Here is a 16,202-nt window from a genome sequence, read left to right as displayed (position 1 = left end):
TCAAGACCTTCTCACCTACTAAATTTCATTACAATCCATGAAAAGCTTCTTGAGTTATCGTGCTAAACCACATACATAAATACACACAATCATACATACATACATACACATGTACACAATATATACATACACGCAAACGCTACTAAAAAAAAAGCTAACATTTTTGGCGAAGGTGCTGTAAATATTGAAATGTCGTGGTGGTTATAATTTCGCGGTATTCACGATGACCGCTCCATCGAGAAGTCATGAGATCGCGAATGTGACTTTATGTGTTTTATGTAATACAACAGCTGGATAACCAGTCTTTTGGCACTTAGGCCGTGTTTAACCCTACCTAGACCGGGGGGAGGGGGGCTAAAAGTGCCCGCGGCAACTTTGATGTCACCTAGCGTCTGAACGGCTAGCCGTAGAAAGGCCAAACTTGGTGACTTTTCCTAGAATATTGTTGGCAACAATTCTCTATCATTGGAATAAGATAATAATTTTTTGTGTTGCCATGGCAACGGGTTTCTGACAGGCATTTTTTGCTAAATTTAGTACTTTTTGTTTCAACAATAGAATTTTATGGGTTTTATGTCAAGTTACTCATGGTTTCTAATATTAATAACATCCCTGATAATTCTATGTATATTTAATCATTAAATATGCATAATTTATGCTAATTTGATGACGTCATTGGCCAAAATCCAAGATGGCGGACCATATTATTAAAACAGGTATATACAGGTTATTTTCATTAAAATTTCATCAATACTTCCATTTCTTTTTCCAAAAAAGGTGTAAATGAAGGTCTTTAGTATGTTTACAGTGTACTATAGGCTTTATCATGAAAAAAAGATATTTTTGAAAATTCAAGATTGATGATCCAAGATGGCGGATATCTTAAATATGCATGACGTCATTTTATGACGTCACCGGTGTTGCTATGGGCAACATAAGACTTAGTACACCCTAATATTCTGTCACAAATACTTTTGGTACAGTTATGTTGAATACCATTTAGTTTTCAGGGAACAAACCTATTTAGACGGTTTTGGCCAATAAAATCACATTAATGACGTCATAATGACGTCATATTACGTCATAACAAGATAAAAATTGTGGATATGATAGATTTTTACTAGTACACCATTCTCCGAAAATTTGGTGGTCATACGACATACCGTTCGCGAGTTCTTAGGGGGGTCAAAAGAGCCCCCCCCCCCGGTCCCCCCATGTCAAAAAAATCCCGGTCTAGGTAGGGTTAAGTGAAATCACCCAAGGCGGTTTACATGTGGTTTACCCCGAAGCCGGTTTCAAGTGGCTCCATCTGAACGCTCCGAAATTACATTGAAAGCGCCTCGATCCCAAGCCACTTCTAGAGGTGGTTTCGAATCGGCTTTCCCGCATCGCGAATTGCGTCTGAACGCAACGTGATTTCAATGTAACTTCGCCTGGTCATGGATTACGGGGTGATATTTCTTTATTTATATGCAATACCAACTTTTACGTGGCAGCAACTTTAAGAGCAGTAATGGTCAAATAATTTGTCCGTTCTAGGACGAGCTTTACCGCCTCTGGCGGGACCACGTCGGCATTCGGCCGAGATACGCTGGGAGGGGGGCATCAGCAAGCAGGTCGTTGACCTCTGAAATTAATAACACCCCACCTTGCATGCTATAATCAAACAACAATAAATGTAGCTGAAGCAAATTGTGATCGGACACGATTTCACAGGAGTGTGTGGCACGTGCACCAGATGTGAGGAATGTGAGTTACCCAAATCGCGGTTTGGGTGATTTCACTTAAACACGGCTTTAGCCCTCATGGGCATGAATGTGCAAATACTAGTGAACATCATTGCCTTCGACTGAAGGCTATGCCTTCGGAGAAGGCTATGAAATCGCTTTTGCACTGTTTGGCAGATTAGACACGATAACTCGTGAAGGCAAGGTCCGAGGTTCACGATTTTTGGCGGGCAGGTTGATTTGGGGGTGGCCATTGTCAAGGCTAAATGGGCTTCGTGGGGGGTTCCTAAGTCACTGTAGTTGACCTTGGTTTTTGGTGTTTTTTCTTTGTCATCAATATATCTCGAGTATCCTTAAATGGATGTTCATGATTCTTAGTGGGCAAGTTACCGTTGAGAACGCCGAGGTCAAGTTCAAATATGGGCCCCATGGGGGTTTCTATGTCACTGCAGTTGACCTTTGTTTTTTGTGTTTTTTCTTGTGACCAAGATAACTCGAGAATCTTTAAATGGATGTTCATGTTTTTTAGTTGGCAAGTTACCATTGAAAATACCAAGGTCAAGTTCTGATATGGGCTTCGTGGGGGGTCCCCACGTCATTGAATTAGAAATTACTGCAGCGAAACTTCTGTTTTTTAAATCTCGTGATCTGGACGTGCTAGGGTCATGATTTTTAGGTGGTACGTAGCTCTTGTGCTCACAAAAAAAATGCCATAAGTTTGGGTCCCGTAGCAGCTTGTTTGGGAAATGCAGAGGCATTTGTTTGAAAATGTTTGAAGTAGGATAGCTCAGGAACCGGTTGACGGATTGTTGTTATTTTTGGTATCTCGGTAGCTTAAGTGATGTTTCACCTTATAAGATGACAATTATGTAAATCAAGATCTAATTTACATAATTAATGACAAAAGTCTATAGACCTGATTCGTTCCATAATAGAACAATTAAAATGGTGGCATATTTAATCAAGAGGAAGAGGATTAATAGATATTAATTATGTAAATTGTGACCCAATTTGATTAATCGATAAAAGAAATCTAAATGTCTTTTATACTGCACTAGACCTTTTTATTTTCTACCCTCTGCGGATTACATTGACTTATGCAAACAAGGATAGCTGGAAAAAATTTCCTGTTTGTTGAAACAACAGATCCCTTGCAAAATTGGCGAAGTGGGAGGTCCGTACGTTGCTGTAGTGGGCTTTTGGTGATTGTTGGTTAGTTTGTCAGTAGTTCAATTTGTGGAAAAGCAATGTCTTGTTTTTTTATTGTGGATAGGTCAAGGGGTTTAGATTGAGGGTTTCAAGTTTGGAGTCTCTAGTAGGTAGTGGGTAAGTGCAATGGGACATTTTGTGAGAACATTTTCATAAGTGCAGGCCAGGTTTTGCTCCTTCTCGATCGTTTTATGTAACGTTACTACAAATGTAGGTTAAAATAACAATTTACAGGCAGGGAGCTGTCAACCGTGGAAAAATTTTCTAACAGTTGTTTGTTGAAATAACATCACCTGTCAACAACTTGCATGCTTAACCGCTGCTAATTGACACCTCTGTGTCCTCAGAGTGCGGCACATCTGGCCTTGGGGTATTTCCTGCAAAGTTGGCCTCGAAACATTCATGCATTTGTGATATTTGTGCATACGGTATGTTACTATGATGCAAACATGATTTGAACCACATCACATATTTTGTTTCTATCGGGCAAAAAGACTGTATACTGAACGATCTAGTACATGTATGAAAAAATAACTTGGCATGACCTGGGTGAAAGGGCAGGTTTGAAACTTTTTTGGGCCATCAGAAGAAAGTCGTGTTAGCTGAGAACTCATGCATAATCGGGCTTACGTAAGGAAAAACACTTTGGGTAGGATTGTACTAGGAGTATTCCTATGGGTCATGTGGAGGTGAAATTGAGAAGCCAACATTGGAAGGCTAGGGTAAAATGTACACCATATGGGCTACCAAACAGTACGGATATAGCCAAACAGTATCCCCGAACCAAACGGACATAGTCAAACAGTATCCCCGACTTGAGGTATAACCGGCAACTAAAGGATCTACTCGATCGTGGAAAATGTTACGTTTCAACAAGAAGACATTTATTCCAATATTCAGGTTAAATTGCAGTGACAGGAAAGGCGTGTTGGGTAGGTCAGCCGAGGCTGACCTAGCACTGCCAGGTATACCCCTGGGGCGTCCCTGGAGGACAGGCCGGTGGTTGTCCGCAGTAATACAAAGTCCAGCGCTGTTGTGGGCTAAAACTCTGAGATGTATGAACGGCGGCGCCAGGCTACTCCCAGCTCAGCGCCAGTATACTGCTTTCCAAATTTATGGTGTTACATCCCGATTTTTCCAGATAATTTCGCAAAAAATTGTAACAAGGCTGAGGCAATAAAAATCATTGCCAAGGCGACGACTGAATGATATATATTATTTCATGTGGTGGAGCTAGCAATCTGCATTACAATTATCAGAAAAAACATATTTCCCTATCTTATAAAGACATGCACGTAGTGAAATTTACAGGATGGGTGGAGGTGGTGTGGGGCAATATACCAAATACACGTATAGGAGGAATCAGCCGTTCTTCCCCAGCAATATAGATTTTATGATGACATACTTACTTACTTTACTTTGGTCGAGTTCCTGCTAGAACCAAACCATCCCCCATTTCACTTCACTCTATCCTCCACCAGAGACTGGATTTTATGTCTGGTCTGAAGTTGTTACTCCTTTGACTTTTTTACCTTTTGTGGGATCCAAAAGGACGGACAATTTCTTTTCTCTCTGTGATCTGATATGGTCTTTAACCAAAGACAGCTGTGCTCTCTGTCCATGGTGTGGGGAGAAGACAAATGACCAGTAATTAATCATGCCAGGCAGCTGGATGGGTGGCACGTGGGCACCGGTGTAAGTTACCTGCTTGATCCAAAAACCACATGGCGGAAGGTTTCCTCAAAACCAATTCCCCAGGGAATGCATTTGTGCAATTTTTGAAATTCTTTCAAAGCGATCGTAGTACTTACACAAATGCCTCCGCCCCCAAAGGGCGTCGCCAAAAAAATTCCTGATTTCGGGGCTGAGTGGCGTCCATTTTGCCGTCGGCGTTGTCTAGGAAAACTTGTTAATCGGCGATAATCGAGTAAACAATGAACATTTCACACGACGTTACCGAGAGAATCACTGTCGACGATGTCATTGGTGGAACATCGGGCTCCCCGCTAGCGTTTTGAAGTCGTGTAAACACCGCTAATTGTCTGATTTGTTTGTAAACCAAAGCCCTCGACCCCGAAAATAAGTTTAAAAGCCGATACGTTTACCAACTAACCGCAGTAAATTCCCTACCGTACCGCAACATCAGCATGTGGCGGCCGCAAAATTCGGCAACGTGACAAAAAATGTCTGGTCCATGATAGCGGTATTTCCCTATGAAGGTCATAGGGCAAGTCCATTGCGCAATAAGCTTAAATCGATGATTTTGCTAATTTTAGGGGGTTTAAAATTGATTCAATCACACTATCGATTTTTAGGCAAACGAAGGGATAGGAAACCAATCAAAATGTTGTGCAGATTAATACTTTTTTTCTTCAGAAGTTTTTTTTCTTTTTTAATTCAGTGAGTGTTAATTCAGAATGCAGCAGTATATGCTGAATATGTGGTCCAAATGTTAACATTTTTCTGGCAGTTCGTGTCCTGCATGGTTGGCTGGTTTATTTTTTGTACATGGTTGAAGTGTAGTGTAGTCCCTTACCTTAGTACCTACCTGCTTGTATTTTATCTCCAGGGCTGTAGGTGAAAATAACCAAAGCTGGCAAGATGGCATCAGAAGCATAATAAAGTGTGTTTGCATGCAAGAATAGTTTTTGCTTTGAGATTTTTTTCCCACCCATATTTTGCAGAGGAACAACTTGAATCAGAAGTTGCAGGAAATGGCTTCCATTTGTATCTGGAGAAAGAAAAACACTAGAGCTTCCCCCCTATGGAGGTGGGACCATGCCCCCCTCTACGACAATTGCCCATTTTGTGTGAACATTTTGTAGTGTCGACACCGCACGCTTCAACTACGCTGGCTGTATAGAAGAAAACTAATTGAAGGAATTTTGAAGTTTAGATCGCCGCGCATCGGAGGGAAGAACGCATTTCTTTACCTTTCTTGACCAGACTCCCCAGGACATTTCTCCTCTCCCTTTTGCTGAATTCTACAATCCGTATTTCCGTAGACATGGTACAGGCTAGGTATGTTGCTTCGTTCACAAAAGGACTCTCTGACCACTATAACTACGATAATCATCTTCAAAAACCTACACTATACACACACACAACACCCTCCAAAACAATATCTGTCGAAGGCATGAGTCCTCCGAACTCTAGTTGACATTGTTTATACCGACTACAATGGGTGCAGTGGAATGCACACCTGGCACAGACGTTTGTTTACTGGTAAACCCAGATGAAGTCACGCATGCACTTGCTTCACTCATTTAAATACATATTAGGGGAGTCCTAATAAACACGCTATTTGATCCTTCTGTTGTGTAAGACATGCATCAATAGCCCCATACTGGCCAAAAATGTGTACAATACACTATACTGTACAATGCCACAATAAGAGTAAAACCAAGAGTAAAAGCAACTGATGGCACTACAAATGTACTGCCGTACTGAAATATTGTTTCAACCGTGAACTTTAAACACCGCAAAAATACCATTTCCTATCCTAACGCGAAATTTATCCCCACGGAACATAAATGAGCTTACAGTAATAAGACATGTAAGGCTACCGTGTGATTTCGACGCTCGAGGTAGAATTTTTAACCAGGTTGTGACAGAACAATCCACTGGCAAGAATCCAAAACAGCCTTTCCACCAACATGGCAGTTGGCTTGTAAAATACTTGCGACTCTCCCGTGATCGCTCCCGAGAATAAACAGTTCCTCATACCGTTATGTAAGGCCAGACCCGAACTAAACCCGTATCTATCTTTCAGACGAAATAAAAAAAGGACAAAACTCACCGACGTCCGACTTGCTGGCAGGACGGCTCTTCGGTGACTGGTTCTAAAGAACAGAAGAACTATGTTTATAGCAACACAGGGAACACGCAAATGACACTGAACAAAAGTCCGTCTGACCTTATCTTACATACACAAACAGGAAGTGAGCCACTCTTCCGAGAAACATAATGAAACGAGAAAGACAATAATATTTCCTATCCTTCTTTCTTCTACGAGAAAGAGCGTGGGAAGGGCAAACACACGGCCCTACCAGCGGACCATTCCCCTGCCGTAGTGCCTTGCACAACTGTGTGTAGCCCAAGGGCTACAGAAATGGATATAGGCACCACCCCTATGCTCTGCAATAGACTGGAACGGGACCTTTTACCCTTCTTTCCACGTGACACTACGATGAACTGTTCTAAGGAGGAATTCCATGACGCAATTTGGTCAATAATATTAAAAAAAAGGATGTTATATGTATAAAGCTTTACAAAACAGTAAATATGTTGGTCTCTGAGTGTTTGTTTTGGTAACAACCGACCTGAGAAAACCAATGTCAACACCCGGCTGTCGTCTGCATTTCCCATGATCCCTCAGAAACGTAATGACGCCATTCCTTATACGTGATCCACTGCACGAAAAGTGGAATTTACCACAATGGTAAATGTGATGTAATGCCGGGTAAAGGTTACATTTACCAATGATTTACCAACATTTACCCGTCGGTAAATGTGCAAATTTATCCGGTATTTACCCGCATGGTTTAGCTGGTAATGTTTGCCTTATTTACCCACATTTACCGGTTTCGTGTAAATACGTATCTAGCAAGATTTACCGTATGCGGTATTCAGGTATTTACCGAGATTTACCATATGGGGTACTTCTCGTTTCAGGCATTTACCCAGCGTGGTGTTTCTGACATTTAGTTAAATTTACCCGTATTTACGCGTACATGCCCTTACCAGAACGACTTGCCATATTTACCCCCCTTTACCCATATTTACCTTCGCCAAGAATTGGAGAAGGTTATGTTTTCCTGGCCGTGTGTCTGTGTGTCTGTGTGTCTGTCAACAGCATAACTCGAGAAAGCTAAGATGGATTATCTTGATATTTGGTAGGTGTGTAGGTCTTAATGAGAGCTCGAACTGATTAGATTTTGGGGCCCCTGGCGGCTTGTCATGGTACTGCAGCTGAACTTCCGGTTTTGATATCTCATGATCCAGACATGCTAGGGTGACGAAATTTGGATGGCAAGTAGCTCTTGTGCTGGGAAAGAAGTGACGTGAGTTTGGGCCCCCTAGTGGCTTGCTCTGGAACTGCAGGGGGGGTTAAAGGACAAATGTTTAAAGGAGGATAACTCAAGAACCGATTGATGGATCATCATGATTTTTGGTATGTAGGTAGCTTGAGTAATGCTTGACATAATGATATTATAATTATGCAAATATGGATGTAATTTGCATAATTAATAAGAAAATTCTATTAATCAGCTGCATTCCATGATAGGAAGTTCAAGCTTGCGACATATGTTATTAACAACGAGAGAAACACAGGCAGATATCGATTATGCAAATGAAGACTTAGTTTGCATAATTAATGAGAAAATGTTATAATTGCATAGTGGTAACTGCCTGGAATTTTATACTTGGGGTGTTTGAAGTTTAGTGAAGGTAAACATAATTTAATATAACTTTTGCATAATATATGAGGAAATGCTATAATGGCATTCTTTGTTAAAATAAGACTGTTGGTGGAGATTATGATCAACAGATATAATTCATGCAATTACGGATCAAAATGAAATGCCGATAGCTAAGCTTCTCTCTAGTCTGTGTTTTACGGCATGGAACGTGGGGTTGATATTGCTAATGGCGATGCAGAAAATGTAATATTTTGCTTGTAAAATACAACTGTTCAATGTTTTATTGTTTTGGAGGGGGGAAAGTGACCATAGATGATTTCATTGTTGGAGAGAGCCGCGGGAAGCATATGATCTTTTTTCCACCAGTCCATAAACTCTTTCCAGAAGTATTTGGCGGTGTGGCGTTCAGCAAATAGATGTACTATTTTTTTTTCACTATATGGGCATTGGTCGGAGTCTTTTATTTTTACCTTTTTTAATATACATTAGTAGTCAAGAAACTGTATAAAATTTTACATTGAAAGTACTGTATTTTGGTTTGTTTTGAGCAAATGTAGGGTAGCATGTAAATTTTTCTTAGGTCATCTTTATCTTGTAAACATCGAATAATTTCATCCTGCCTTGATTCTTTTCGATATGCAATTCAAGCCTGCATGACACTTTTTTTAGAGATAAGCCATGACCCTGGCGGAGCAAGAAATAGGTCATGTGGGAACACACTCCCACATCTAACTGAACAGCATCGCCCGCTCATGGACAAAGTCATCCTTGTGCGAAAGAAAAGTTTTTGAGAAGGTTCATCACCTACAAAACTGGCTGGACAGCTTCCAGAGCACAAGCTTGAATAGCTCTCAATGCATTGCCTTGTTCAACAGCCTGCATCGTCTGTTTCAGTCTTTAATTTTTTTTCTTCCAACGCATTATGCACCTTGGGAGCCTAGACTGATTTTAGTCATTACATTGCCTCCAGTTTTCACCCTGAGGGCGTTTCCGTCATCTGGTGCTTTACAAACTGAGTTAGCACTTCTGCTTGGTCTGCAGAAAATGATCTAATTAACTGCTGAAATGTTTTAAATTAATCATATTCTTGAAAAACTCTTATTTGAAAGGAGGTATTTACATAAAGATATAAAAGACAATACCGCACAACGAAGGTATCTTGCTATAAAATTTTATAGAATTTTTTTCTTCAATGAGTTGAATCTCTGCAGTGTGGCATGTTGTTTGCTAATGGTGCTTTGATCGGCAATATTGAACTCTGAAGTTTAACAGACTGCACCCGAATGCGTGGTACTGCTCGCACGCATGTGTCCTGGCGTGTTGTTCTTGGGAAAAGACTGTTGTGTTCGTTGGGTGTGCAGCTTTCACTGCGTTACTTGGCATACTCACTGATTATGAAACATATTTTGCGACAATTTGTAATCCATCACTGACAAAAAATTAAAATGTTTTTTTTTTCTGAACTATATTATTGTAGAGGGTTATTAGACGTACTTTACCAAAATGTTAGTAACAACAAACAAGATTAATCCATACTGTTGTAACACTGTAACCAGTTAATTACATAAATGTATAAAATAAACAGAATACATTGACAGAAATTTCACATTTCTAACATTTACATACCTTACTTTCGAAATGCTGTTGGTAGGAAGTCAGTCACCACCACTGTTAGCATATCATACAAGCTTCTCTTCTTAGAGCCGTCTAGGTTGGGATACTTCAAGGTTTCATTTTGTCTTTCTACCCCGTTGTTGGTGTATATGGCCACCCTCAGATTTATATTTGTAGGTTTGGAGCCATCTCTATAATATATTATAGTAATAGAGCAAATAGGATGTATAGAGAATGATGTAGTAAAGTGACGTGTCAGATTTTAAAGAAAAGGGGAAACAGGCACATTCAAAAAAAATTGTGTAAGCATTGCATAATAATATGGTATTGTCTTAGTTAGGGTTGTTGTTTAGGAACGTTGATTTCAACTTCCTCCAGTGTGTTTACCGCCTCGTGAGAGGAGAAAAGTGGGACAAGAAAGACGTACACGGATCACAACAGAAACACGTCTGAACTAGTATTTCAACCCAAAAACCTGTTTATTCTTAAGAATTAGATCTATCCTAACGTCACCGTTCGCACGCCCGAACGGTTTACCTGATATGCACACGCCTTTTCCCCGTTCGAACGCCCGACGGCGTACCTAATATATATATAATATAGAATAAAACATGGCTTATTCCGTATCGCCCGAGGTACCGGGCCGACTGCGGGAGGGCCGGGACCGAGGGCGATGCGGAATACACCGTGTTGTATTTTATTTATGTCATACCCACCCAAGAAAACACGCCTTTCAATGCAAAATGAGCCCAGGTTTGGTGTCCCTAAACTAAGAAATGCAACATCAATTCCAACGTCCGAGTTCTGTATTCAAATTTTCGAAAGCAGCTAACACCACACGGTTTGGCCAAAACGCGTTCGAATCGTTCTATGGAAGCCAGGGAAGCCCGGGCCGTACCATTAAGTACGGACCGGTCCGGAACCCGTTATCGAACGTTATCGCGACCCGGGTATATATGATGTAAGTAACGTTACACACCTCACACCCCCCCTTTAGTAACTTTTCACCGTCCTCGGCGAAGAACGATTTACACAATGCCATACCCTACATTAGCATCTGGCCCTTTCATGACGATCGTTTCCCGGTTGAGCCCTCCTGCTGGCAGTCCTGTAGCACCCCAAAGTCCCGCCGTGAACCTGTCATGACCACGCCGTCAACATCACGATCTAACTCTAAATTTTGGAGTTTGGGATGTCTGTCACGTATGATGTTGTGGAGTACCAAGCACGTCTTTATTACACGTTCATCCTGGCAAAAGGACCCTGCAATATACGGACGGAGTAAAATAAAAAAAGGGCTGTCGGAAGCAACCGGGTGCTTTATCGCCTCTTGTTCGGCTAGCTCCGACATCTCTAGCTATATGTCAAGGAGGGGACTGCCATCCTCTTGGTCAAGATTAGCATCCTCATCGATTTCCCCATGATCACATTCTTTTCTGTTCTTTGTCATGTAAGAAGAAGAATTGTCGTTAAGGTTGACCCACCGGTGCACCAGCCATTGACCTGGCTTTCGTCGATGGGATACGCCAGTTGCTTTGAATCCTCTTTTTACCTCAACCATTGTAAGACTGTGCTCCCGGGCGGTCTTGTACATGTAGACCTTGCAGAAAGTAGACTTGGTTACGAAGTAGTTTGGCCTGACCAGTGAAATCCCCAGCACAGCATCTTCAAACTTGGATTTCAGCCCGTTAAAGGGACCGTCTGGGGCATCTAGGGGTTGTAAGAAATAGCTTGTGTGGGGTGGTAGGCCCATCAGAATGATGTCGTTCTCAATAGCAAAATCGATCGCGCCTTGTGTGACATGTGTGTTGTGCTGGTCTAGATACAACAGAACCGGTCACTCTGGTGAGCAATACCGATCAAAGCACTTTCGCAGCCACTGTAAGAATACTTCAGCTTCGATGAAGCCTGACGGTGTCGTAGCGTATAGGGCATTATCGGGACCTTCCAAGCTGTACGCTGTGCTTGGGACCGATTTCGCGAATATGACCAGGGGAGTGGGATAGCCGAACCATCAGCGGCGACGCACTCTAGGCAGGAGATGTGTTCGCGGGTTCCCATCCTGACAGAAACAGCCGGTGCTTTCATGTGAGCGAAAGTGACAGCTTTCTTCTCCTGTTGATCTAAGTCAAATCCAGTTTCGTCTGCATTAAAGATTCTATGAGGTACTTGATATAGAACACAAGGCTATCTTCCTCCTGTTCCGAGAAAATGGGGGGCCTTCGTGTTTCGCATCAAGTGCGTACCTTCCAGTCAGCTTATCTCTTAACGTTGTTCTTGGTATCCCGTACTTTTTTTTCTGATTCAGATTCAGATGATTCAGATACAACTGGAAGTGATGACACAGCAGCATCCGACATGGCAGCAAATACAACTGATGACAAGCTGCCGATCATTTTTACAAGACTTCTTGCAAACCGTACATTCCCTGTGGTCTGAGTGTGTTGATGTGTGTCTTGCTAGGTTCCATTTTGATTTGAATACTTTTGAACACTGATGACATTTGTGCAGTACTGGATTTGGTCTGTCATTGTCTTCGTGTGTCTTCCTTGCTGCTCTGGTACAGAATTCTTTGCAGCAGAAACGGCATGATTTTTTTATTGGTGATTCATGTTCTTTTTGATAGTGATACAGCAATTTGTAGGATGAATCAAATTGTTTGCCGCATTCCTTGCATGTAACAGCTTTCCAGCTGTGAGATGATTCATAAGGCTGAAGTCCATGTTGCGAATTAAATTCTGCCAGACATTCCTGACATTTGAACACCTTGCCTTTAGTCATACATGGGTGTCTCGTGTACTCATGCTGTAGTAGAAAGTTCTTTGAGCATTGTCCACAGTGAAATTTTTAGCTGACTCTGTGTGTCTTTCGGCATGTCGTTTGTTCTTCCTTGTTATGCCCACGTTCATCTTATGCTGAACATTATGGCATTCCGAGGTCAGAGGTTCACCGCATACTCAGGTAACAGAAGTTCACCCCATGTGTGTTAACCATTATCCAGAATGATGTCCGTGTCCTATAAGCGCGAAGTCGTCACCGGGAGGGTCAGTCCATTGTGTGTAAGCCAGACTCAGCTCGCAGCCCTCGCCACAAAGGTGTCAACTGTGGCAGCCTCGACCGCGGATTCAGGAAGATCGTTCTGGGCAAAAAAAGCCCCTGCCCTGTACTGTGTTCTGACGTTAATGTCGCGGTATTGCTGGCTGTGAGTACGCCGCTGTCTAGGTGGAGGTGGAGTCAGCTTACTCTTAATTGTGGGACACTGAACCAAACCGTGGATGATTTTATACATCACTCCCAGGCGAGCTGTTTTCCTACGTTGTTCCAGTGTGGGCCAACTAAGTGTTTCTAGCATGCTGCTAACGCTAGAGGTACTGTGGTATCGGTTTAGGACGAACCTAGCAGCACGCCTCTGGACGGCTTCCAGCTTGTCGATATTCTTCTGAGTGTGTGGGTCCCATACTGTAGAGGCGTACTCGACTAAGGGTCTCACATACGCCTTGTACGCCTTTGCTTTAATAATACTGGAACTGATTTTCAGGTTGCGTCTGAGAAAGCCTAAAGCTTTGTTGGCTTGGTTAACAATGTTGTTGATGTGAGTGTCCCAAGTCATATCCCTGCACAATGTAACTCCGAGATACTTTGCTGAGTGAACAGTATCCAGAGTGTGCCCGTGGAGTGTGTAAGCGCGTTGTAGGGGTTTACGCTTTCTAGTAACTGGCATGTATACACACTTTGCAGGATGAAATTGCATATCCCAGCTCTTTTCCCAGACTTCAAGTCGTTGGAGGTCCTGCTGTAACTTGTTGTTTGCTAGTACTCTGTATACTGCTGTATCGTCCGCAAACAGACGAGCCAGTGACGACAATTTCTCTGGTAAGTCGTTGATGTAAACCAGAAAAAGGCAGACGGTTGCTAAGAAAACTGTTAACCCATGTGAGAGTGGCACCTTGAATGCCGTAGCGGTGTAGCTTATGGGTGAGCAGGCTGTGATTAACTTTGTCAAACGCTTTCGCGAAATCCATTGTCGTTTGGCACCTATTTCTGTAAATATCTGTGTTCCACATGTGGGACAGACGTACAGCGGCTCCTTAGGTATCTCCTAACATGTTTGGAAGCTGTAGAGAAAAAAAATTAAATTCAGTCAATGTAATAAAACCATGAATTTGACTCCGGGCTTGCCCATGCAAGTCTGACTTTGTATTGTGGCACAGCATACATAGCACACAACATGTTATTTGAATGGCATCCACATGAACAAACTCTCAGAGTCCAAACAAAATGATAATACTGTACTGCAGAAAAGACTCGCATAACTTCCAAGATGAGTTGATAGTGCGGCATTACAATAGGTAGTCATTTAAATTTTGAAAGATAAAAATGTATGGAAATTACTTATGTCTGTTGGCAACTTGTTGTATATAGAAAATTGTTCTCATGCACGCATTTTATTCAACAAAAGAAAATAACAAAAGAAGTGATCCATTAAACTTGACAACGTAAGTACAATAAACTAAAGTAACTCAAAATATACATATGGTACATATAATATGAAATCATATTATAATATGCAATCATAATGAATAATATGATACATATAGAATACAACACGGTGTATTCCGTACCGCCCGAGGTACCAACCCGAGCGCGTCGGATCGCCCGAAGGCCGGAGGGAGATCCGATCCGCGGGAGGGCTGGGACCGAGAGTGATGTGGAATACACCGTGTTGTATTTTATTTATATCATACCCACCCAAGAAAACGCGCCTTTCAATGCAAAATGAGCGAAAATTTGGTGTCCCTCAACAAAAAAAAAATGCGACAACATCAATTCCAACGTCCAAATTTTGTATTCGAAATCGGTGCACGCGGTTAGCCAAAACGCGGTCGAATCGTTCCACGGAACATTTGGAAGGCCCAGGCCGTACGCGGTAAGAACCCCCGGGCCGTACCGCTAGTTATCACACGGGCCGGAACACCCGTATCGAACGTAATCGCGGCCCAGGTAGGACATACAATGCAATATCACATCATACCATACAACAATATGACATAATATGATATAATAAATTATATGGCATAATATAACGTCACATTATATCACACAACAACATGATACAATATGATATAATAAATAATATGATATAATAATATATTACATTACATCACACAACAACATGATACAATATGATATAACAAATAATATGATATAAAATAACATCACATTACATCACATCACACAACAATATGATATAATATGATTTGAACACATGAACAGCCCCATTTCCCGAGATGCTTCTCCAATTTGTTTTTTTTTGTTTTGTTTTTGTAGCAATATAAAGCTCAACGTTGTTAAAAAAAATCTGTGGTTAACTTTTCGGCTAGACAATCCCCCTTTCTCGGCCATAGTAGACATGATGTTTCCGATTTTGTTCTTCCCCATCGGGGAGTTGATGAACCACACTTCAGCACCACATTTGCGCGCCTGGTTAATGCCGAGGTAGAACGGTGCTGTTGGGTGCATCTGCGTCATGGGTCGGCGCTTTCTGTACTCCCTGTACAAGTTAACGGGGCAGACAGATGGGCGCTCCGGGCATTCGTAGGCCCGTGGTCGAAATGCTCTGTCAGATGCCGCCATCGTAAGAAAAAAACGACAACTTGGTTCGAGAACCCTTTATTCGAATTTTTTGTAGCGGCGCACGCGAAGCGAGTTCTGGTCGTTCGAATCGTTCTATGTAACTTTCGATAACGGGTTCCGGCCCGGTACCGGTCCGGAACCCGTTATAACGTTATCGAACGCTATCGCGGCCCGGATATGATATAAGTACTAGTATACACTAGGTGCGAAATGCCATTTCAAAAGACCCTATTTTCTGCGAAATGCCACAAGGAAAATAAAAGTCTTGATACTATCTATAATTTAGGGGTAGCTATAGCCATGTAAACTTTCTTGGGTTACGATACCATATTTTAAAAAAGATATTAAGCATTTTGTAAAGTCCGATTTCCGGTGAAGTGCGTTACCAGCAGTACCATGACTGGCCGCTAAGGTCGCTGCTGCATAAGACAATGACACCGCTAGCCAATCAGACGCACGGTAGGCGCCCACATTTTTCATGCGGTTCTAAAAATGTACACATTTTTCATGTACACATAGCACATCATACGACATGCTATTTGTACATGAGCTGCCAGGCTGCTCTAAACACGTCCACAAACCCCACCGACATGTT

At 42.0% G+C, this 16,202-nt stretch overlaps 1 protein-coding gene and 1 pseudogene across 1 annotated transcript in view; both read right to left on the bottom strand.

Annotated features, from left to right (window-relative positions):
- The window catches only part of LOC109468123, a 12,787-nt gene extending 5,971 nt beyond the window's left edge, over positions 1-6,816 (bottom strand). Inside the window, exon 1 of the mRNA XM_019766364.1 lies at positions 6,736-6,816. The gene's annotated coding sequence lies outside the window, so the exon portion shown is untranslated. The remainder of the gene's footprint in view (positions 1-6,735) is intronic.
- A 4,514-nt stretch (positions 6,817-11,330) lies between these two features.
- On the bottom strand, positions 11,331-15,607 carry LOC109468122 (annotated as a pseudogene).
- Positions 15,608-16,202: the final 595 nt, after the last annotated feature.

Source organism: Branchiostoma belcheri, unplaced genomic scaffold (assembly GCF_001625305.1).
Source record: "Branchiostoma belcheri isolate BF01 breed outbred unplaced genomic scaffold, Haploidv18h27 scaffold192, whole genome shotgun sequence".
Classification (NCBI taxonomy): domain Eukaryota; kingdom Metazoa; phylum Chordata; class Leptocardii; order Amphioxiformes; family Branchiostomatidae; genus Branchiostoma; species Branchiostoma belcheri.
Note: the sequence above shows the minus strand (reverse complement) of the source record. Positions and strands in the feature narration are given on the sequence as shown.